Consider the following 23432-nt stretch of genomic DNA (forward strand, 5'->3'; position numbering starts at 1 on the left):
CGAAGACAACGAGCTATCTGTTACGGCGAATAATTATCTCTGTATGCCTTAATTATTTTGTTTCACAAATTACATTACTTTCGATTACTGCCACGATCATATCCGAAGTTACAAGTTCTATGACAGTAGCCGAAACATGTCAAGAAGACGAGCACGTCACGGGGACAGAGCTGGGGTTCAGATGGGACAAAATCATCGTCGTCGACGTCATCGTCAATATCACTTTCAGTGGTTAAGGGCGACAATCGTTCCATCTTCGTGGCACCGAGTGAGCTGGCACAGTGGGTAGCACACTGGACTCGCATTCGAGAGGACGACGATTCAAACTCGCGTCCGGCCATCCTGATTTAGGTTGGTTGGTTGGTCTGGGGAAGGAGACCAGACAGCGAGGTCATCGGTCTCATCGGATTAGGGAAGGACGGGGAAGGAAGTCGGCCGTGCCCTTTGAAAGGAACCATCCCGGCATTTGCCTGGAGCGATTTAGGGAAATCACGGAAAACCTAAATCAGGATGGCCGCACGCGGCATTGAACCGTCGTCCTCCCGAATGCGAGTCCAGTGTCTAACCACTGCGCCACCTCGCTCGGTCCCTGATTTAGGTTTTCGCATCAGGCAAATGGCGGATGGTTCCTTTGAAAGGGCACGGCCGATATTCTTCCCCACCCTTCCGTAATCCGATGGGACCTATGACCTCGCTGTTTGGTCCTCTCCCCCGAATCAGCCAACCAACCATCTTCGTGGGTCAGTTTCATTCATCGTCTCTCTCTTTGCCCCAAGACTTTCTTTTCCACCTGGTACGTACTTCATGGCTTACAGAGGTAAAGGTGGTTCTGTGATTCTTTCCACAGCGACATCATCATCTCTGGTAAAGTTTACAACAGCGAATGTGGGAAGGACAGGTTCAGCGCTCTCGCAGGCAATTGTGGCCGAGCGGTTCTAGGCGCTACAGTCTGGAACCGCGCGACCGCTACGGTCGCAGGTTCGAATCTTACCTCGGGCATGGATGTGTGTGATGTGCTTAGGTTAGTTAGGCTTAAGTAGTTCTAAGCTCTAGGGGACTGATGACCTCAGAAGTTAAGTCCCAGGGTGCCCAGAGCCATTTGAACCATTTTTTTTCAGCGCTCTCGAGGAAAATACACGATGAAGACAAACGAGACTGTAGATATTTCGACGTCGTTGATTTCCCTGGAGCAATATACCTGAAATAATCACCAAATTTCCCACATGATGATGAATCAAAGTCTCCGAAACGCGCCGTAAACAAAAAAACCTTAGTTCAGTCACTGATGTAGCTCCGTTTTCTTACATATACGTTAAACAGAAACAGAAACAGCCTACCAAACAGTTGTACGTGCGAATCGAACAAATGTGTGGTTCCCGCTGGGTGTAAACATTTCGACTTCACGCCATTTCGGAGGCTTCCGTGTCAACTTCGCTACTTGTTCATTAAAGCAGCTTCTCACCAGGCTGAGTGGCCTCCGTTCCAAAGATTTTCACCACTGGAAAATCTAAGGTGGTGGCCATCGAACACGAGGCTTCCGCGTCAATGGCCTGGAATGCTAAAGCCTCAGCCACGGAGGTGGCCTCACCGCGGAGTGTAAAAGACGAGACCAGGGGTGCCCAACCTTTTGGTGGGGGGCCACACTGGAAGAAGACGAGGATTTTTGGGGCACACATAATGTGGTCGATACTACTAACAACAACTGCTGAGCGAAAAAAATATTCAATTTATCATATCTTTACATAAATGGAATTTTGTGAATTTTTTTGCCGGTCGTGTGATAGATGCTTACTTCTTGGGCCGCACCGATACTTGCTTTGGGCCGCATGCGACCCGCGGGCCGTGAGTACCTTTGGACTAGAAGAGCGCAAGTGCACCTTAGGACCACCAACTCCGAAGCTTTCTCAGCCGGGCATGTTTCACCTTCGCCGTTCTTCAGGAGGAATGGTATAAAAACTACTTCCCGTCGAGCAGCGGTTTTCAAACAGGCGAGTTACATCAATCCGCTAAGCCGAACGCGGAGAGAAGAGCGTGACGCAGAGCGGCAGAAGTTTCCCTGTTGCTCTCCTGGACGCGGACGAGCAGCCGGATTGCGCTGGGGAACGAGTCGGGGGGAAAACTCTGGTGAGTCACAAGTCGGCGGCGCCTTACATAATACGCTAGCAAAGATAGAAACGGTCTATCTTCGGCGCGCTTCATTAAATACGCCACCGACTATCGCACTCTCGGCGCCCCTGCTACGGAAACAGCTCTGATTCACGACCGCGAATAGCACTAACCAGTCGGATGTACGCCATGTAGGTGCGCTGGCGACACCTCTCCTAGACGGTAGGCCATCCTCAAATCTGCCGGGTTAAAATAGTGCACATAGTAAAGGAGATCGAAGGAGGTGTAAAACGGGGATGCCGTCCTTCACCTCTACTGTTCAATCTATTCATCGAAGAAGCAAAGACGGAAATAAAAGACAGGTTCAGGAGTGGGCTGAAAGGATATCAAAGGTAAGATTAGTTGACGATATTGGTGTCATCAGTGCAAGTTAAGAACAATATTACACGACCTGATGAATGGGATGAACAGCCTAATGACTGCAGAATACGGTTTAAGAGTAAACGGAAGAAAGACGAAAGTAACGAGGAGTAGCAGAAACGGGGACAGCGATAAACTCAACATCAGAATTGGTGACCACGAAGCAGACGAAATGAAGTAATTCTGATACCTTGAAAACAAGATAAAGCAAGACGGGCGAAGGAAGGAGAGCATAAAAACTAGACTAGCACAGACAAACGGAGCATTTATGGTCAAATTAGCCTGCTAGTATCATAAATAGACCTTAATTAGAGAAAGAAATTTATGAAAATGTGTCGGAGATTGATGGACTGTGAGAAAGCCGCAAAATAAGAGAATAAAAGCGCTTGAGGTGTGGGTGTTATAGAAGGTTGTTGATCATTAAGTAGCCTGGTGAGACTAAGTACGCGGACGTTCCCCGCAGAGTCAGCGGAAAAAAATGTGAAAAATACTGACAAGAAGAAGAGACCGGATGAAAGGACATGCGTTCAGAAGGAATAACTTCGTTGGTACTACAGGGAGATGTAGAGGGCAAAAACTCTAAGGCAAAGATAGAAACTGGAATACAGCCAACAAATAATTGAGGACGCAAAGTGCAAGTGCTACTCTGAGGTGAAGAGCCGACAGTGGAACAAGAGAGGTATTTGTGGTGGGCTCTATCAAACCAGTCAGAAGTCTGACGTGTAAAAAAAGAAAAGAGGAAAATAATTTGAGTTATTTGAGATAGGGAACTTTTTTTTAAATAAACTTAAAGCTGTCATCAGCTATCACATAAAAATCACATAAAAATCAGAGCAGCCTGGTGTACCTATCTTGCCGTCGTCCTGAAAGTCCTATAGCTAAAAATAGCAAAGTTTATTCCATTACGTGATAGAGGAACGAGCAGTTTTGAAATCAGCACAAGTGTTTCTTGTGAAATGCCGATTGTGTTTGCAGTTTCTCTCTGAGTGATACGAAGATCGTCTTGAATAAATCTGTCAACATTTTGCTTGTTAAACTCTTACGTTGCTGTCACAGGACGTCCAACTGTTTGTTTGTCAGGCAGATCAGTTGTTCCCGCCTCAACATCTTTAAACTTACTCGCCCAACGACGCACAGTACTCACATCAACACAATCACCATGCATTGCTTTCATTCTCTGATGAATCTCCTTTGGAGTGACACCTTCTGCTGTCAAGAATTCAATGACTGCACGTTGCTGAAATCGCACTGACCGACCGTCTGCACAGGGTTCCATACTTTGTAACAACACAACCGTTCAATGCCAAGGCTTTCCGCCAACTAGAGCTGTAGAGAAGAGGCTACGGAACAAGCCAGTGCTGCCAACTGTTGAAGGGCTACGAAGGTGGAGGCATTACTTGTCAGTCAGCCCTCGTAAAACATATTTATTTAATCATGTGCTATCCTGCTGAGAGTTGTAATTCGGTGACAGAGTTGAACTCTGGGCTCAGAATCATTTGGCCCCAAGTGTTGCTGCACCAGTATTCCTCACATGTTTTCTTCGAAGCGTGCATTTCGCGTGCAAATTGTCGGGTGCTTACTGATGAATCTTGCCCATACTAGCCAACGCCATACCTTCAAATTAATCTGTGCGCAGAATTCTTTCTCATACGTTTCTATCAACGGTGATAAAATTACTCCCTTTAGGATTATACCTGATGAGAAACTTGTCTCTGTGCATTCGTTTAGCTTTGTAAGAACTTCATGCTGATGCATATACATTCAATGCGTGTCTGCAAGTTCCTGTAAGCAGTAACGCCCCATCTCTGATAATTAGTCATAGACTGCAAACAACAGTGAACATCGTGAACACATCACAAACGGTTGTTTATTGGTCCTCGGGCGCTACGTCGCTATGGTGAGTAGTTGTTTGTTGCTACACATAAGCAATTTACAAGTATGCGCGTTTAATAGATTGCTGATTCACATCTCGTACTGCCTGAAACGTTCATGTCTGACCATTACTTACGTTTCGCAAAATAGTATTTACTATCTGTTTAGGTTAGGGCCGGCCGGTGTGGCCGTGCGGTTCTAGGCGCTTCAGTCTGGAACCGCGTGACCGCTACGGTCGCAGGTTCGAATCCTGCCTCGGGCATGGATGTGTGTGATGTCCTTAGGTTAGTTAGGTTTAAGCAGTTCTAAGTTCTAGAGGACTGATGACCACAGATGTTAAGTCCCATAGTGCTCAGAGCCATTTTTTTAGGTTAGGCTCTGAAGTTTCGGGACACCCTGCGTGCTTTGTGCGTCTGCAGTTCAGGTTTGATCTCGTTTTGAACAGTTGCCCCATCAAAGCGCTGAGGCATCCCGCAGCCGGGACACTGAACGTTAGATTCTCCGCGGACTGACGGATCAGTACCATTTCATGCCGCCTCCCGTTTCACTCGTCCCTTGCTTTGCCTCGTTGCCGCACCTCGACGGTTAGCGAATCGCGTTACCGACTGTAGCAGTTTCGCTGCCTTCTCTTCTGTAGCACGCTTTCTGGAATCCTCCTAACGGGAACAGTATTGATTCATCGCGTCTCAGGCGCCAGTGTGGACGACTACTGTCCTAGTTAGAGTAGTTGGCACATGGCAGCTGCGGGCTGCACTGACACCGCAAGCAATACACAAATGATAGCTGTACCGCTCTTGTCGTGTCCCACCGTGTTATCATTTCTGTTATGAGAAGCAATGTGACAGCTCTTATATTAAGAAAGTAAGTTTTCCATTCGCGAGTATTTCGCCTGTTTCAACAAGAAAGTAACTCCAGCCCTGATTAAATTTATGAACAGATTTTTTATACGTATAGGTCATTGTGATCTTTTAGGATGGTGCATTAGATCGTAACATTTTTGTTTTACATGTTGGTATTCTGTTTGCTATGGGTTTATTTGTCGATTGTCATTTTTTATTTGTGGATCATTGTTGCTATTTGAGTTCACATATTGTCATTTTGGGATAATGAGTGGAGTTGCGGACGTTAGAAAACGGAGTGCCAAGAGCAGAAATCAGAACACTGCCGACATATTCTTCTGTTTGAGTTCAACAGGGAGAGGGTTCGGGGTGGGGACAGCAGCTGCAGAGGCAGGCAGAAACATTTGGGCCGTGTAGGGGGATAATGCCATCGGACAAAGCACGGTAAGAAAATGGTTTTCTCGTTTTAAGGGGGTTCGTTTTGACGTTAGTGACTTTCCACGTTCAGAAGGACCTTCGGGGTTCGATGAAGATCTTTAAATGCATTAATCCACAATGATCCACGTCAATTTACTCGAGAACTGGCAAATGTGATGAACTGTGATCATTCCACCATCGTGCGACATTTGCATTCAATGGAGGAGGTTCAAAAATTCGGTGTATGAGTACCGCATGCTCAAAAGTCGAAATAACAAAAATCAGCTGGTGGCCTTACGCGCATCTCTGCTTGCTCGTCACACCGACCACTCCTTTCCTGTATCGTCATTGGTGATGAGAGATGGTGTGTCTAAGGTAACTGCCGGCCGGAGTGGCCGTGCTGTTCTAGGCGCTTCAGTGTGGAACCGCACGACCGCTACGGTCGCAGGCTCGAATCCTGCCTCGGGCATGGATGTGTGTGATGTCCTTAGGTTAGTTAGGTATGAGTAGTTCTAATTTCTAGGGGACTGATGACCTCCGATGTTAAGTCCCATAGTGCTCAGAGCCATTTGATTTGAAAGTTTAAGTAGATGTAACCTTATCCTACAATATCCTACAAAAATCCTTAAACAGTAAGTAATTGCAGTACGGGAAAAAGAGCTCAGAAAACAGCTTGGATGGTACTAGATGGAGCTAGATGGAGCTGTTGGTGTCCAGTTTGCAGGGCACAACAGAGATTTGAAGATATAGAAGAAGTAATTGTATTGGGTGCGAGTGCTACTCAGAAATGAATAGTTTGGTAGGGATAGGAAAGCGTGGCACGCTGCATCAGGTAAGTCGGAAGACTGGCGCCCCAAAAAAAGAATTAAAAATAATCGCGACCGCTGCTGCTTGAAGTAACGTAGTGTTGGGCAGCTGTCAGCTGTGCGGCGATTAACGGAGAGGCAGACTGCGTGACGAGCAGCTGGGAGTAGCGAGGGTCGCGGGATTAGCCGCTAATGCGATGATTGCGGCGAGCCTCGTTAAGGGCAGGCCTGCACTGCTGTCGCTCTGTGTAGCGGCCACAGCTGGGCTGTGGGCCTGCCCTGTAAGGACTGCGGGGGCCACGTGAGCCGTCACACGCGCCGTGCCGTCGCACCCTACCTTAGCAGCGATTACTGCCAGCGACACGCAGCCGGCGTATTGAGGGGGTGATGTGTTTATGCCTTTCTGAATCCCCACAAGCTATACAGCACAATACCTGAGTGTTCATATAATTCTACATCTACAAGGATACTCTGCAAATCACATTTAAGTGCCTGGCAGAGGGTATTTTACATTGCAAATTTATACCCGCGTAAAGCGTTTGGGTGTGAAGCTCGGTGTCTTCAAAAAAACACCCACGAGTTTTCATATTCTCTCGCTTGCTTCGCCCAAACCTACTTAAAAAAGATGTCGCTAAAATCTGGCGACATTGGCGGTGGACTGACTACAACTGCTGCTGAAATTCTACTGAAAGCACAAGATATTGTGTGTTTAGTCTGCTTCTCAAGATACTCTGAAAGAAAGAAATGTCGCTCCTACCAACTTTAACCCAAGCAGATAATTCTTCGGGACCAAATCACAAGACAGGTACACACTAGAACCTCGCTAATCCGACCTCGGATGGTCCGACTTCGCGCTTAGTCCAACCATCCCATTTTCGGTATTTTGTTAACGTACAGGGGCTGCTGCTACAGTCAGGTCTGGAGTTGTCGATGACTCGCGATGTGGATCAGTAGGCAGCTGACCTTTACTGGGTGTTTGTTCGACTAGCTTTGGTATGAAAGAACTTGTTTCAAAATGATTCAAATGTCTCTGAGCACTATGGCACAACATCTGAGGTCACCAGTCCCCTAGAACTTAGAACTACTTAAACCTAACTAACCTAAGGACAACACACGCATCCATGCCCGAGGCAGGATTCGAACCTGCGACCGTAGCGGTAGCGCGGTTCCAGACTGAAGCGCATAGAACCGCTCGGCCAAACCGGCCGGCTAAACTTGTTTCTCACTCCATCAATAAGTGTTATTATGCACGCATTTGTTTTGCAAATTAGTGACAGTATTATCCTTACACATTAAAGTGTGTAAAACTAAAACAATACAAGTGACACAGTTTTTAAAACCGGACATTGATCCCAGTGACGTAAGTGAGTAGATCAGTACAGGTGACGTTGACTTCACAACGGGAAGCAGAATTAACAGACGACCAAATCATCGACGCTGTAACTCTAACAACCGATGAGAACGACAAAGATGATGACGACAACGAAGACAGTGAACCTACGTCTCGAGTATCACATAACGATACTAAAAATGCATTTGATATAGTCCTTCAATACATGTGTACCCCAGACAAACATTATGTTTTACACACTTTATGGCGGAAAACCGCGGCAAAATCAAGGTGGTCGTCTGCTAAGCAAAAGAATAATACAGACTTTTTTAGACCTGCTTAAGAACAGAACATTTTTTTTCGGTGTGATTTCATGTGTTTTAAACATTTCGGTGCAAATCAGCTGTTTATCAATGCAGTACTGTAACAGGTATGTACAGACGTTAAACATTCACTCACAGTAACAATACCTTACCGTACGATACAGTCGTACTTTGCAGTACAGGCACTACTGTACATTCTTTAGTGTGTTAACGTTTTCTTTTCGTTTCAGTGATGTTTTAATATGGATCAATAATTCTGACAGTATTCCCAGTTTAAAATTAATGTTGTGCGCACTATATTGTGATGTTATGAGTCAATAAGTGCTCCTCTGGTAATCCGCTGTTTTCTGCATCATGCTCCCGGCACCGTGGTGGACGGTTTAGCGAGGTTCTACAATAATTGGACAATGCAGTACCGCCGTCAACCTGGTGTCGTTGCTTGGTGTAATTAGGACACACACACACGGAGACAAAAGCAGCCGGCGTGGCCCAGCCGCCCGCCTTGGGTGGGCGGAGGCGGCGCAGCGGAGCTCGCGCGGCCCCACCTGGCGCCCAGCGTCCGGGATTACGTAAGCCGCCCCCACCATGGCGGGGCGGCGGAGGCGTCACGCCGCCATTTACTGTCAGCGCGGCCGGCGGCGCGCCTCTGCCTGCGCTACCGAGGCTCGCGCCTATCCCATTACACCCTCGTAAACCACTTTTCTCATTCGCGTCACCCCCGCTGGACGGCTACAACGTGCGTGCCACCGACGCAACACTTTCTTTGTCACGGCATTGTTGGGTCTACTCTGGGAACCACACACCTTTCCGTTCCTGAAATATAAATTTGGTGAGCTCTGAAACGTGACATTTAATCGTACTCACGTCGCATTATAGCTGTGCACAGTGGTATGCAGGGAGAATCACCCAGTACTTGCGTCCCTTGTGTTTCGGGAACTGCTCAATACTAGATTTTTGGTAAAGAGTAGCAGGGGGTACTGTCTGGAACCGCTCGACCGCTACGGTCGCAGGTTCGAATCCTGCCTCGGGCATGGATGTGTGTGATGTCCTTAGGTTAGTTAGGTTTAAGTAGTTCTAAGTTCTAGGGGACTGATGACCTTAGAAGTTAAGTCCCATAGTGCTCAGAGCCATTTTAACCAAGTAGCAGGGGGAGGGGGGGGGGCGCAGTTTTGTTGCATGGGTAACCCTCTTAACCCTCGTATCGCTTGGGCCTTCACCTAGCCTTGAGTCCGCCCCCGGTAGCTGAGTGGTCAGCGCGACAGACTGTCAATCCAAAGGGCCCGGATTATATTCCCGGCTGGGTCGGAGATTTTCTCCGCTCAAGGACTGGGTGTTGTGTTGTCCTAATCATCATCATTTCATCCCCATCGACGCGCAAGTCGCCGAAGTGGCGTCAAATCGAAAGACTTGCACCAGGCGAACGGTCTACCCGACGGGAGGCCCTCGTCACACGACATTTCATTTCATTACCTGGCCTTGAGTCTATGGCAAATGCTTTACAGTTATTCACATGGATAAAGATACAAATTCGTTTTACGAAACTGAATGGACATTGTAACTTTCTTTCCCTGCACATTTAAATGTCTTGCAGTTTCTGTCTTGCCCTCTAGTGATCCTGTTAGCGTTATTTAATGTAGTTCATACTGTTTTCACCGCACCTGTTATAGTTAAGAGTGAAAATTCCTGACATATAAAATTTGTGTGCAGTACCACGGTGTCGAAGAAGGAACCTTGCCTTGCTCCGTGGTGGAATACTTACAATATCAAACTCCCTCGCAGATTAAAACTGTGTGCCGCACCTAGACTCGAACTATGGACCTTTGCCTTTCGCGGGCAAGTGCTCTACCAACTGAGCTACCCAAGCATGATTCACGCCCCGTCCTCACAGCTTTACTTCTGCCAGTACCTCGTCTCCTACCTTCAAACTTTACAGAAGCTCTCCTGCGAACCTTGTAGAACTAGCACTCCTGAAAGAAGGATGTAGCGGAGACATGCCTTAGCCACAGCCTGGGGGATGTTTCCAGAATGAGATATATCGATGAAGAATAATTTTATTCCAATATTACATTCATTTGATATCATAATATTTATGTCAAATATACTCCATTTTATACGACCAAAAAAGTAGCAAACATACGCGCATACAGTAACTTACTATTTATTTGTACAGCACAAGCCCTAGATGAAATGTAAACCCCGTTGTCAACTCATCTCACGAATAAAGTAGAATAGGTTACGATATAAAACTGCGTTACAAAGATGTACATGGACAGCCACTTAATCGTGTTTAGGACGAAGTCCAGTTGAAACGATGCATTAAAGGATTTGATCCTGAGCACACCACGCTTTCATACTAACTTTTTCACCAGTCTCCTTTAACTGTGACGTCACCACCCGTGCCGGCTGTGTGGCCGAGCGGTTCTAGGCGCTACGGTCGCAGGTTCGAATCCTGCCTCGGGCATGGACGTGTGTGCTGTATTTAGGCTACTTTTAAGTAGTTCTAAGTTCTAGGGGACTGATGGCCACAGCAGTTAAGTCCCATAGTGCTCAGAGCCATTTGAACCACCACTCGTCTTTCCATATTTCACAGAAGTCTTTTCATAGGTGTACAGGATTAACATTAGTAAAATAGACAAATTGCAGTGACGAATTCCTGATGCAAAATGGAGTAAGAACGTCCTTCGGATACGTGTCCGGAAATGTATCATTGCCACGGTAGATGGCTCTGACGAATGACACTTCCTCTGCCCACGTGGAGCGTGTTCCTTCTCTTCCTTGCGTCTTGCAGTCTGTATGATTGACGCAGGGTCCTATATTCGCGTCGGTAACAAGCCGAGAAGGTGTCTGTGTGCAGCCAAGCACATGGGGAGGGTCGAGAGGCAGCACGACTACACCAAACAAGTATCCTCACAGACACCGACCACATCACACAGCATTTCAACCCCTTTTAGGGGGTTTGTGTGGCCATGGACCCTTTTGGACAGAACAACGTGCAGGGAGGCGACGGACTGTGCTTACACCAGATTTGGAAGATCCGGTTCTATAGGATGTTGAGACGAGCGGTAGTACAAGCTCCACGCAAGTAGCCCGCCAGCAAGCAACGATTATGTGTACCCTGCACAACAACTGCTACTATCGCCATCACCTCCCATGGAGGCCACTTTCAACATCTGTTGTATATGCGAAGCAGCTCTGTACTGTGTTCCGGGACGAACTGTCGTCGGTGCACGTACACCGACTACAAGCGTAAGGAAATAATCATATGTGGTTGCAGATACCTTTTCAAGTCTTAGACATCTATGCTCACTAGGTAGATATGCTAAGGCACAGTGGTTTTGCAGAAGTGCGCGGTCTACCCTTGCACGCCTCCCTTCTCAATCCAAATTCTTATTCACTGCCAGTTGGTATTCCCCTTAAACTCAAACAGCAAAGCAGAGACCCGGATTCGGATCCCAGCATTGGTACAAAATCATTCGTCCCTTCAGTCTGCACATGTGTATATTAGGTACTGGAGACTTGAAAAGGTCTCTGGAACCATGTAGTCTCATTTGATTAAAGCACCTATGTCTGGGTTTCAAGAAGGATCTCCCGTTTAATTCGATGCTGCGGTGTTGTTCCAATATAGCTGGAGGGCCTCTGCAAGGCTGTTTTGTTTTATGGGGAATACCAAGTGGGCTGACGCGTGAAGGGGAAATTGGATGGATGTGGGAAACGTACTTGGGTAGTACGTGCAGTTGCGTAAAGTCACTGTGCCCCGGTGGCGTAGTGGTTAACGCATCTGTCTAGTGACCACGAGACCTGTGTTCGAATCCCGTCCTTGGTACAAATTTTCATTCGTCGCTTCACTCTGCATACATACATCTGAAGAAAATACTTCATAACTCCTTGATATTTGATCTGGCAAGTTCGTTTTTCAGAAATTTTTTCTTGCTCTTGCAAATCTGCATTTTACATACTTCCTACTTTAGCCATTATTTTGCTGCCCAAATAGCAAAAATCATCTATTAAACTGTTGCTGTTCATCTTATTTCTTTTCAGGAAACTGTCCATTCCGATCAGCCGACCGGAGTGGCCGAGCGGCTCTAGGCGCTACAGTCTGGAACCGCGCGACCGCTACGGTCGCAGGTTCGAATCCTGCCTCGGGCATGGATATGTGTGATGTCCTTAGGTTAGTTAGGTTTAAGTAGTTCTAAGTTCTAGCGGACTGATGACCTCATAAGTTAAGTCCCATAGTGCTCAGAGCCATTCCATTCCGATCAACTGATCTCCCAAGTCCTTTGAAAATACGCTCTCACTTCTAAGCCACGCAAACTCTCGAGCTTTCGTCGGATACCTCCGCCATTATCAGGAATTTTTAACGATTGCCAGGTAACATACACAGGTAGGACAGGCTGGATTAGACGGAGAACAATGGCGGCATTGGGCAGCGCACCTCCCTGTAATCGGAGTAGATATATTTACCGATGGAGGGGACAATCGGCGCTTTACATAACGCGGCGTTGCCGGTGTTCTGATAGGGAAGAGACGAGACGTGCTCCTTTATGTAACGCTGCGCAGCGCCGCGCGACCAGGGCGGCTAAAACCGTCCGGCCGGCCACCCGCGCACCAGCCTTCCCTTCCGCCTTCTGGCTGCTGGCTGCGCCGCTCACCTCACTGAAACACGCTGGTCCGCTCGGACTCTTGTCGAGAGGTGGCTGGTTCGAATCTGGGTGCCGAGAAAGATTGCTTTACCAGAATTCGCACCACATCAAACAGGGACGGCAAAAGGCTCGTGATCACCGGACAGTATGACAGTGCCCTCTACTTCCTCACAGAGCGAGGTGTTGCCAGTGTAAGACACAGAACTCGCATCCGAAAGGATGTGATACATCTAAATCGCTTGAGGCAACATACCTGCATGGTTCCTTTGAAAAGACAAGGCCGTTTTCTTTCCCTATCGCTATATCTTTAACCGAATTCGTCTTCCGTCTCTAATGGCTAATGATGTGTGTGAGAAAAGTAATGAGACAGACAACACTAAGCGATCTAGAAACGCTGTGTTGTTCTACTTATGTAGACCGGTGTGTTCCTGCCTTCCAGATGCTCATTCCCATTTTCAGCACCGTAAAGCCATATTGTGATTCCTGAGAGCGCCATCTATGAATCTGTGTTTTTGTTGTGTGGTACGAAAATGGAACAGTGGAATTTAGAGTAACGTTATGCAAAAAAATGGATCAAATGGCTCTGAGCACTATGGGACTTAACTGCTGAGGTCATCAGTCCCCTAGAACTTAGAACTACTTAAACCTAACTAACCTAAGGACATCACACACATCCATACCCGAGGCAGGATTCGAACCTACGATCGTAGCGGTCGCGCGGTTCCAGACTGTATCGCCTAGAACCGCTCGGCCACTCCGTCCGGCAACGTTATGCAATCAAGTTTTATGTTAAACATGGGGAATCCGCGTCAGTCATCTTTGGAAAGTTAAAACAGGCCTATGGAGAACATTCCTTGCCAAGAGCGCAAGTTTTTCGCTGGCACAAATCGTTTTTGGAAGGCTGAGAATACGTTGAAGACAGTCCTACCCCAGGGATACTTTCAACATCAAAAACTGAAGAAAACATGTGCATGTTCTTGTGAGATCACAGTAAGGATGATGGGTGGCCTGCTAATCTTTTTCACTGCACATCAAATTTTTACCAAAGATTTACACATGCATAATATTTGTGACAAAATGCTGCCTAAAAACCTCGCAACTGAGAAGGGCAACAATCGATGAGAGGACTGCCAATGGCCACGAATAATTCAGTCGTGTGATTACAGGTGATGAATCCTAGATTAGTTCGATTCTGAGTCAAAGCAGCAAAGTGAGACAACTCCTCGACTGAAGAAAACTGGAATGAACAAATGAAAGATAAAAACAATGGTGAAACTCCCTGGCAGATTAAAACTGTGTGCCGGACCGAGATTCGAACTCGGGACCTTTGCCTTTGGCGGGCAAGTGCTCTACCAACTGAGCTACCCAAGCATGACTCACGCCCCGTCCTCACAGCTTTACTTCAGCCAGTACCTTGTCTCCTACCTTCCAAACTTTACAGAACCTCTTCTGCGAACCTGGTTCGCAGAAGAGCTAAAGTAACGCTGTGATCTCATACGGTAGCTCAGCGTGTTCGGTCAGAGAGCCGGTTGGCCTCTGTAATAAATAAAAACTGAGTGGAAGGATCAACAAACTAACTTGAACAGATGTCATTGTGACGTCCGCAACGACCAAACAACGATCAACAAGGAGCAAAATGAAAAAAAAAGGCTGGTAGAGCACTTACCCGCGAAAGGCAAAGGTTCCGAGTTTGAGTCTCGGTCCGGCACACAGTTTTAATCTGCCAGGAAGTTTCATATCAGCGCACACTCCGCTGCAGAGTGAAAAATCTCATTCTGGAAACAATGCTGATTTGCTTATTTTGACCGTAGGAGTAACGTGCCCAAAGAATTTGTTCTCCCGTACAAACTATTAAGTGTTTCAAATATGTTCTTGAAAGGCTCAGGGAAAGGGTGAATCTAATGAGTCCAGACAATGCAGACAAGTGGAAGCTGCCTCATGACAACACTGCATGTCACACAGTCACTTCCATAAGGAACTTTTTACTTCAGAAGGCGTAAGTGTTGTTCCACAGCCGCCCTATTTACTTGATCTTAGTTTTTGTGACTATTCTTTTCTCGAAATTGAAAAACGTGTTAAGAGGATGTAATTTTGGGAATCTGGAGAACGTTCAAAATAATGTAGCCGACATCAGTTGAAGCCTTTCAGCGTTGGTACCAAGACTGGAAACAATGACTCTGCCGGTTCACACCTACCGAAGGGAACTAATTTGAAGGGAACCATACTGTTGTTTGGAAAAAAAAAATTGGTGGATAAAAAAATCAGTCTCATTACTTTTTTCACACGCCTTGTAATCTTTCCTCCTTTACAAAATTCCCAACAATATATTATTCAGCGATGACGTAAAACATCGGACTGGGCCGTTCCCCTGTAATCTCTCCAGAGGATTAGGCTATGGACTGACTGGCTGACACACTCCCCCTTCTTAATTACATTATTAAGCAAGATGAGCACAACTATGTACTCTAGACGTGCGACGTACTGGTATGCAGTTAAACTACACGGATGGCATGCACCTTTATCAATTTGGCAGTTCTTCTCCCTCTATGGTAATCTGGACCACTATCGTCAATTACGTTGTGGTGTCTTGCCATGCTGCTGTACCATTCCCTGGCAGCAAGTCCTGTGTTGGTTACGAACCAATCTTATTTAAGCGCGACCACTACTTCAGTGGTCTATCTGCATTCAAGAATATCTAAGGTAATTCAGTTGGAATGTTTCCTCCGAATGAGGCTCCAAATCTTTCACTCTGCAAGTTGTCGTCCGCTGAAAACCGGACGAATGTTACGAGACCGCTGTTGTATTTCATTCAGGGAGACATCAAACTGTATGATATTGGTGACAGTAACAGCCAACAATACATATGCTTTAATGGCGACATTATAGCTTCGAAACCGAGCAAACACCGTGTTCACTTATGGGATAAAGAAAAGACAGACTATTCATCGCTATCAGTCATTTGAAATCCACTGCTGTGTAACGTTATGCATGGGAAGACTAATCTAGGGTTAGTGTCTTCGGAACATTATTCTACCGTCCTGCGGCACCATCGAGGCTTTATGTGCTGATAGTAAAGAACTCTAATATTTATACGAAATCAGTACTCCTAACCATGCACCTACCATTCAACACTCACCATGTCTTCACTTAATGTGGAAAAGTATTCCACAAAGACATTTTAGCTCTTGTCTACATTATTTACTCAATAGCTGGCTTCTTATTGTCCCAGATACATGACTGAGCTACACATTAAAGAAGCTGTCACTAAATGAGAAACTTAACAATAGTAACTATATTACGTTAAAATTTTGGCATTTCATACGTTTTGCTGAACGCGTAATTTTAAGAACTTTCAGAGGAGGAGGAGATTAGTATTTAGCGTCCCGTCGACAACGAGGTCATTAGAGACGGAGCGCAAGCTCGGGTGAGGGAAGGATGGGGAAGGAAATCGGCCGTGCCCTTTCAAAGGAACCATCCCGGCATTTGCCTGAGGCGTTTTAGGGAAATCACGGAAAACCTAAATCAGGATGGCCGGAGACGAAGAACTTTCAGAGATTTGCCGTGTTAGACTAATAAGTAGCTGACAGAAGAATCAATATAGTACTAAAACGCAAAAATTTTCTTTAGTGGCGATCACACTGTTTAATTTTTTCGCAGAATAACTTTCGCAAAGAGGCAGATTTAGGCCACTGTGACTCTAATTAAGACAGTTTTCAGAGGGAGGTGAAAATATTCCATGCGTTACGAGGTAACGAGTACGAGATTTCCTTTCACAGGAATCGTGGCAGAGCTTGGGCCTGGAGACAGCAAGTTACTGTGCCTGAAAAGGCTGCTTAAGTGAACAGAACCGAGAATATGGGAGATCCTGATTACCGTGAGAGTAACCTGTACCGCGCAATGTGGGCTGAATGCTGTGGTGGTGACTTGTTTTTGGAATAAATATATATACTATTGTTGTATGTCAGCTGACGAAATAAAGTCCTATTTACGCTACAACGTACTTTGGTGAGCCCATTGGATGGCGAAATCAAATGATCCCTGCAGAGAAAGACAATAACAGATAGGTATTGTCACGGTAAAGAATGGATTAGATAAAAGAGGCACTTGGGTCCCTCCTTATCAGCACTCGTAAAGCGGTAACTGACGTTTACGTTCACGTCGCATCAGTCCATATTTCTGTCTCTCCCGCTGTAGACAGCTACTAGCACAAATTCTAAAAAAAAAAGTCCGTAAATCATTAACCTAAGCGACTGAGCATCGTTCTCCGGTGATATATATTTTGTCAAGTACTATGATTTCAGTTTCCGACAATGCCTTGCATATCGCAAAAGAAACACCTATTTACCAAATACAGCATTCTTAATACTAAGAGACCTTTACTGCCTTTTCCATGCCCGAGTTCATGAGTTCTAAATTACTTCCATCCGCAAAGACCGGTTATACTTCTTTTGTCTTTTTTGATTATTTACAGCATTTAGTCCGATAGTTTGCAGTCAACACCACTATTTGCTGCCTCGTCCATTTCTCAAAGTATTGCCTATGTCCCTCTCTCATCTTACAACCTCGTACTTCCATTCAGTGTTAATAACGTAATTCCCGGCACTTCCTTGCCATAGTTTACTTATCAAAGTTTTGGTTCAAAATGGCTCTGAGCACTATGGGACTTAACATCCATGGTCATCAGTCCCCTAGAACTTAGAACCACTTAAACCTAACTAACCTAAGGCCATCACACAACACCCAGCCACCACGAGGCAGAGAAAATCCCTGACCCCGCCGGGAATCGAACCCGGCAACCCGGGCGTGGGAAGCGAGAACGCTACCGCACGACCACGAGATGCGGGCTCAAAGTTTTGGGTCTATCTTCTTTATTCTTCCTGTGTATTCACCCTCGCTTTCAAATAAACTACTGTTTAATCTGTTATGAGTTTTAACTTCTCTTTCAGAAATGTTGCAGTTTCTCCTTCCACAAATTTTCAGCTCTTCCATTGTAGTTTCTCTCCCGCCTCCAAAGAGACTCCTATCCGTCCATTGTCGAACAGGTGGTGTCGTCATAGCAAGAGGAAGCTGATTTCCTAATACAGTCACTGAATTTTAATAGTAAACAGTAATCTGTTATGAAATTTGATTTTTGCCTTTTCCTGATGTCTCCTCCAGAGAAACGTATGGTTCCCATACAGGCACTTCAGTTAATGCCGGCCGTAGTATGTGTTAGTCGCAAATAAGTACTCACTCCTCCATTCATTTTTCCCGATATTAACCTTTCGTCGATATTGAGGACAACAGAGATGGAGCTTCAGTTCTACTGGGAGTAAATGATGAACGGTGTTTGCCTTACATTGTTTACCAAAATGATGACGAAAGTGTAGCCTGGCAGGGGTTTGGGCCTTCCTCATTTACATCTACGTCTACATCTACGCGATTACTCTGCTGTTCACAATAAAGTGCCTGGCAGAGGGTACAATGAACCACATTCAAGCTGTCTCTCTACCGTTCCACTCTTGAATTGCACGCGGGAAAAATCAGTACTTAAATTTTTCTATGCGAGCCCTGATTTCTCTTATTTTATCATGACGATCATTTCTCCCTATGTAGGTGGGTTCCAACAGAATGTTTTCGCAATCGGAGGAGAAAACTGGTGATTGAAATTTCATGAGAAGATTCCGTCGCAAGGAACAACGCCTTTCTTTTAATGACTGCCACTCCAAATCACGTATCTTGTCTGTGGCACGGTCTCCCCTGTTTCGCGATAATACAAAACGAGATGCCCTTCTTTGTACTTTTCGATGTAATCCGTCAATCCCACCTGATGCGGATCCCACACCGCACAGCAACACTCCAGATTAGGGCGGACAAGCGTGGTGTAAGCAGTCTCTTTAGTAGACCTGTTACACCTTGTAAGTATTCTGCCAATGAATCGCAGTCTTTGGTTTGGTCTACCCACAATATTATCTGTGATCGTTCCAATTTAGGTTCTTTGTAATCTCTAAGTATTTAGTTGAATTTACAGCACTCAGATAGGTGTGACTTATCGCGTAATCGAAATTTAGCTGATTTCTTTTAGTACTCATGTGAATAACTTCACACTTTTCCTTATTCAGGGTCAATTCCCACTTTTCGCACCATACAGATATCTTATCTAAATCATGTTGCAAGTCGCTTTGATCATCTGATGACTTGACAAGACGGTAAATGACAGCATCATCTGCAAACACTCTAAGACGGCTACTCAGACTGTTCAAATGGTTCAAATGACTCTGAGCACTATGGGACGTAACATCTGAGGTCATCAGTCCCCTAGAACTTAGAACTACTTAAACCTAGCTAACCTAAGGACATCACACACGTCCATGCTCGAGGCAGGATTCGAACCTGCGACCGTAGCGGTCGGGCGGTTCCAGACTGTAGCGCCTAGAACTGCTCGGCCACTCAGATTGTCTCCTACGTCGTTAATATAGATCAGGAACAATAGATGGCCTATAACACTTCCTTGGGGAACGCCGGATATTACATGTGTTTTACTCGAGGACTTTCCGTCTAGTAATACGAACTGTGAACTTTCTGACAGGAAATGACGAATCCAGTCGCACAACTGAGGCGAAACTCCGTAGGCACGCAGTTTGGTTTGAAGACGCTCGTGAGGAACAATGTCGAAAGCCTTCTGGAAATCTAGAAATTTAGATAGCACTGCAACATCTTAGGCATCTTCGCTCGAGCAGAGTTAGAGTTACAAACAAAACTCGTGAGATTCTCTCGCCGCATATATTTGCTAGAGAAGCTGCGTCCTTCAGCTCGTGTTGCATAGTAATACTGGCTGAAGAGATCATTAGTCTCAATTGTCAGAGTGCTACAATCGCGCGGCTGGCAGTCGGAAACTTTGCCGCGAACTCAAAGAGTCTTCCAGGAAGAAATCGTCATGGGAGCAGGAGGAACTTCGCCTTCGCAACGCGATTGCCGTGACTGAAGAACTGCGCCGTGATTGGCGTCCGCAGTAGCGGGCAATCACGGCACAGGTGGCCCGCTGCGGTCTTTTGTCCGCGCAGCCGCCACCGCCGCCGCCAGAGCAGCGCTCTGGGCGGACATCTTCCGGTGGCCAAAAGGCACACGTCAGCAGTCCACACTCAGCGACCAGCAGTCCTCTCGCTTTCTTTTTGTTATTCTCTCGCCATGGACGAAATTTATCGGTCTGGCACAGAGATGGCGTTCATATCAATTATTCTTGTTACGCTGGTACGCGTTACGCAATAGAATAAATCAAATGTCGGCTTGCTTTGTGGAGTAGCCGCGCTGTGTGTGTGTTTCGTTCAAATCAGTACACTGGAACATTACGTCGTCATGAAGTTCTTCGTTTTCGACGGTTGGTCGTCAACGGAAATTCATCCCAAGTTGGTGAAGGTTGGTAAGGAGACATTTTTTATACTTTTAACAGTTAAGAAATAGGTAGGTGAACCTAAAGGTGGCCTAAGTCTTTTGGAAAAATGGGGCTCTCAATGGACGTCACAAACCTACAGCCACAGAAGAAAATATCACGAAAGTGCACGATGTAATACTGGAGGTTCGGCGACTAAAGGTGTCTAAAATACCTCACTCCAGAAGAATATTAGCAGAAATGAACGGTTAATTCTAACAAAGACGTGTTAAAAATGGGTTCTGCATTTTTACAATAACGAAGGAAAGAAGGCTGGTGATTTGTTCATCTGCATTTCATTTCAAATAGTCATAATTACGTCTTTCACTCCAATATCTAGACACATTGCGTATTCCCGTGTTGGGAAACCTAAACCGGTACGGCCAGTAGGGTAATTGACATCCGATCGTTTCGAACACGGGTCCAGTGGATTAATCATTGCACCCCCTCATTCGACCAGAGAAAAGGAATGAAGTGCAAACAAAAGAAATGAAGTTGCAGCGATGAAGTAGTGGGTTAGGAGGCAATGATGATGAAAAGACCTGATAATATACACTACTGGCCATTAAAATTGCTACACCAAAAAGAAATGCAGATGACAAACGGGCATTCATTGGACAAATATATTATACTAGTACTGACATGTGATTACATTTTCACGCAGTTTGGGTGCATAGATCCTGAGAAATCATTACCCAGAACAACAACCTCTGGCCGTATTAACGGCCTTGGTACGCCTGGGCATTGAGTCAAACAGAGCTTCGATGGCGTGTACAAGTACAGCTGCCCATGCAATTTCAATACGATACCACAGTTCATCAACAGTAGTGACTGGCGTATTGTGACGAGCCAGTTGTTCGGCCACCATTGACCAGACGTTTTCAATTGGTGTGAGATCTGGAGAATGTGCTGGCCAGGGCAGCAGTCGAACATTTTCTGTATCCAGAAAGGCCCGTACAGGACCTGCAACATGCACTCGTGCATTATCCTGTTGAAATGTAGGGTTTCATAGGGATCGAATGAAGGGTAGAGCCACGGGTCGTAACACATCTGAAATGTAACGTCCACCGTTCAAAGTGCCGTCGATGCGAACAAGAGGTGACCTAGACGTGTAACCAATGGCACCCCCATACCACCACGCTGCGTGATACGCCAGTATGGAGATGACGAATACACGCTTCCAATGTGCGTTCACCGCGATGTCGCCAAACACGTACGCGGCCATCATGATGCTGTAAACAGTACCTGGATTCACCCGAAAAAATGACGTTTTGCCATTCGTGCACCCAGGTTCGTCGTTGAGTACACCATCGCAGGCGCTCCTGTCTGTGATGCAGCGTCAAGGGTAACAGCAGCCATGGTCTCCGAGCTGATAGTCCATACTGCTGCAAACGCCGTCGAACTGTTCCTGCAGATGGTTGTCGTCCTGCAAACGTCCCCATCTGTTGACTCAGGGATCGAGACGTGGCTGCACGATCCGTTACAGCCGTGCGGATAAGATGCTTGTCATCTCGACTGCTAGTGATACGAGGCCGTTGGGATCCAACCCACCTATTCCATATTCTGCTAACAGTCATTGGATCTCGAGCAACGCGAGCAGCAGTTCGCGGAACGATAAACCGCAATCGCGATAGGCTACAATCGGACCTTTATCAACGTCGGAAACGTGATGGTACGCATTTCTCCTCCTTACACGAGGCATCACAACAACGTTTCACCAGGCAACGCCGTCAACTGCTGTTTGTGTATAAGAAATCGGTTGGAAACTTTCCTCATGTCAGCACGTCGTAGGTGTCGCCACCGGCACCAACGCTGTGTGAATGCTCTGAAAAGCTAATCATTTGCATATCACAGCATCTTCCTCCTGTCGCTTAAATTTCGCGTCTGTAGCACGTCATCTTCGTGGTGTAGCAATTTTAATGGCCAGTAGTGTACTTGTTTTGCTGATGAGACGCAAGCACATTAACACTGTCTAATTCTTTGTCGAGGTTTCTAGCGCTTGCCGTACACGGATGAATATTTGCAGCGGAAGAAAGGCAAAGGTGGTGAGGGCTGGAGTGGGGGTAGGCCCCAAGGCACGGCTCAGCGGGCGTCCTTTTGCAGACTTTTTCAGCGCTAAAACGGTCGCGCGCGCTTTCCAGGTACAGCGGCGCCGGAGCGTCACGTGGTCGCGCGCGGCGCCTATACGCAAGGCTCACGTGCGTGGTCGGGTGCCGCGGAGCGCACGCAGCTGCAGCTGCCAGCCTCCCCCGCCGGCACGTGACCTCCACCCCCACCCCCGCCGCCGCCCCCGTAGCGCTTTCTTTCACAGCGTCACACAAAAGCGGTGAGCCGCCCAGCTGCCTCTGCTCGCCTTGTGTTTACGCGTGCCCACGCGTATCACTTGCGGCCAGACAGCACTACGAATTACACCACCACATTCTCAGCTTTCAAATCTCCACACGAGTTTGGAACAGGAGCATCAGCAGTTCTGTCTCGTGGCAGGTTCAAACACGCTACTTCGCCGCCTCTGCCTGTGCGCTGAATTTCAGGCAACGTAACTGCAGACCTCTTCGAATAAATCTCAATAAAACGGTTATACCAAAACAGGTTTGGCTCTGCATACAAAAGAAAGACCTGAACAATATTTTTTTTATATCAACGTCCAGAGTCGCAATACTTCATCTACATCTACATCCATACTCCGCAAGCCACCTGGCGGTGTGTGGCGGAGGGTACTTTGAGTACCTCTATCGGTTCTCCCTTCTACTCCAGTCTCGTATTGTTCTCGGAAAGAAAGGTTGTCGGTATACCTCTGTGTGGGCTCTAATCTCTCTGATTTTATCCTTATGGTCTCTTCGCGAGATATACGTAGGAGGGTATGTTCTCGAAACTTCAACAAAAGCCCGTACCGAGCTACTGAGCGTCTCTCCTGCAGAGTCTTCCACTGGAGTTTATCTATCACCTCCGTAACGCTCTCGCGATTACTAAATGATCCTGTAACGAAGCGCGTTGCTCTCCGTTGGATCTTCTCTATGTCTTCTATCAACCCTATCTGGTACGGATCCCACACTGCTGAGCAGTATTCAAGCAGTGGGCGAACAAGCGTACTGCAACCTATTTCCTTTGTTTTCGGATTGCATTTCCTTAGGATTCTTCCTACGAATCTCAGTCTGGCATCTGCTTTACCGACGACCAACTTTATATGATCATTCCATTTTAAATCACTCCTAATGCGTACTCGCAGATAATTTATGGAATTAATTGCTTCCAGTTGCTGACCTGCTATATT

The 23432-nt window shown here is 46.4% G+C and overlaps 1 protein-coding gene and 1 non-coding gene across 2 annotated transcripts in view; both read right to left on the reverse strand.

Annotated features, from left to right (window-relative positions):
• The window catches only part of LOC124593932 (LON peptidase N-terminal domain and RING finger protein 3), a 190526-nt gene that overhangs the window by 135849 nt on the left and 31245 nt on the right, over window positions 1-23432 (reverse strand). The gene's annotated exons all lie outside the window — the stretch shown is intronic.
• Window positions 14051-14125, reverse strand: Trnaw-cca. The gene has a single exon. It is a non-coding gene; the product is annotated as a tRNA-Trp (tRNA).

This window comes from Schistocerca americana, chromosome 1, assembly GCF_021461395.2.
Source record: "Schistocerca americana isolate TAMUIC-IGC-003095 chromosome 1, iqSchAmer2.1, whole genome shotgun sequence".
Taxonomy (NCBI): domain Eukaryota; kingdom Metazoa; phylum Arthropoda; class Insecta; order Orthoptera; family Acrididae; genus Schistocerca; species Schistocerca americana.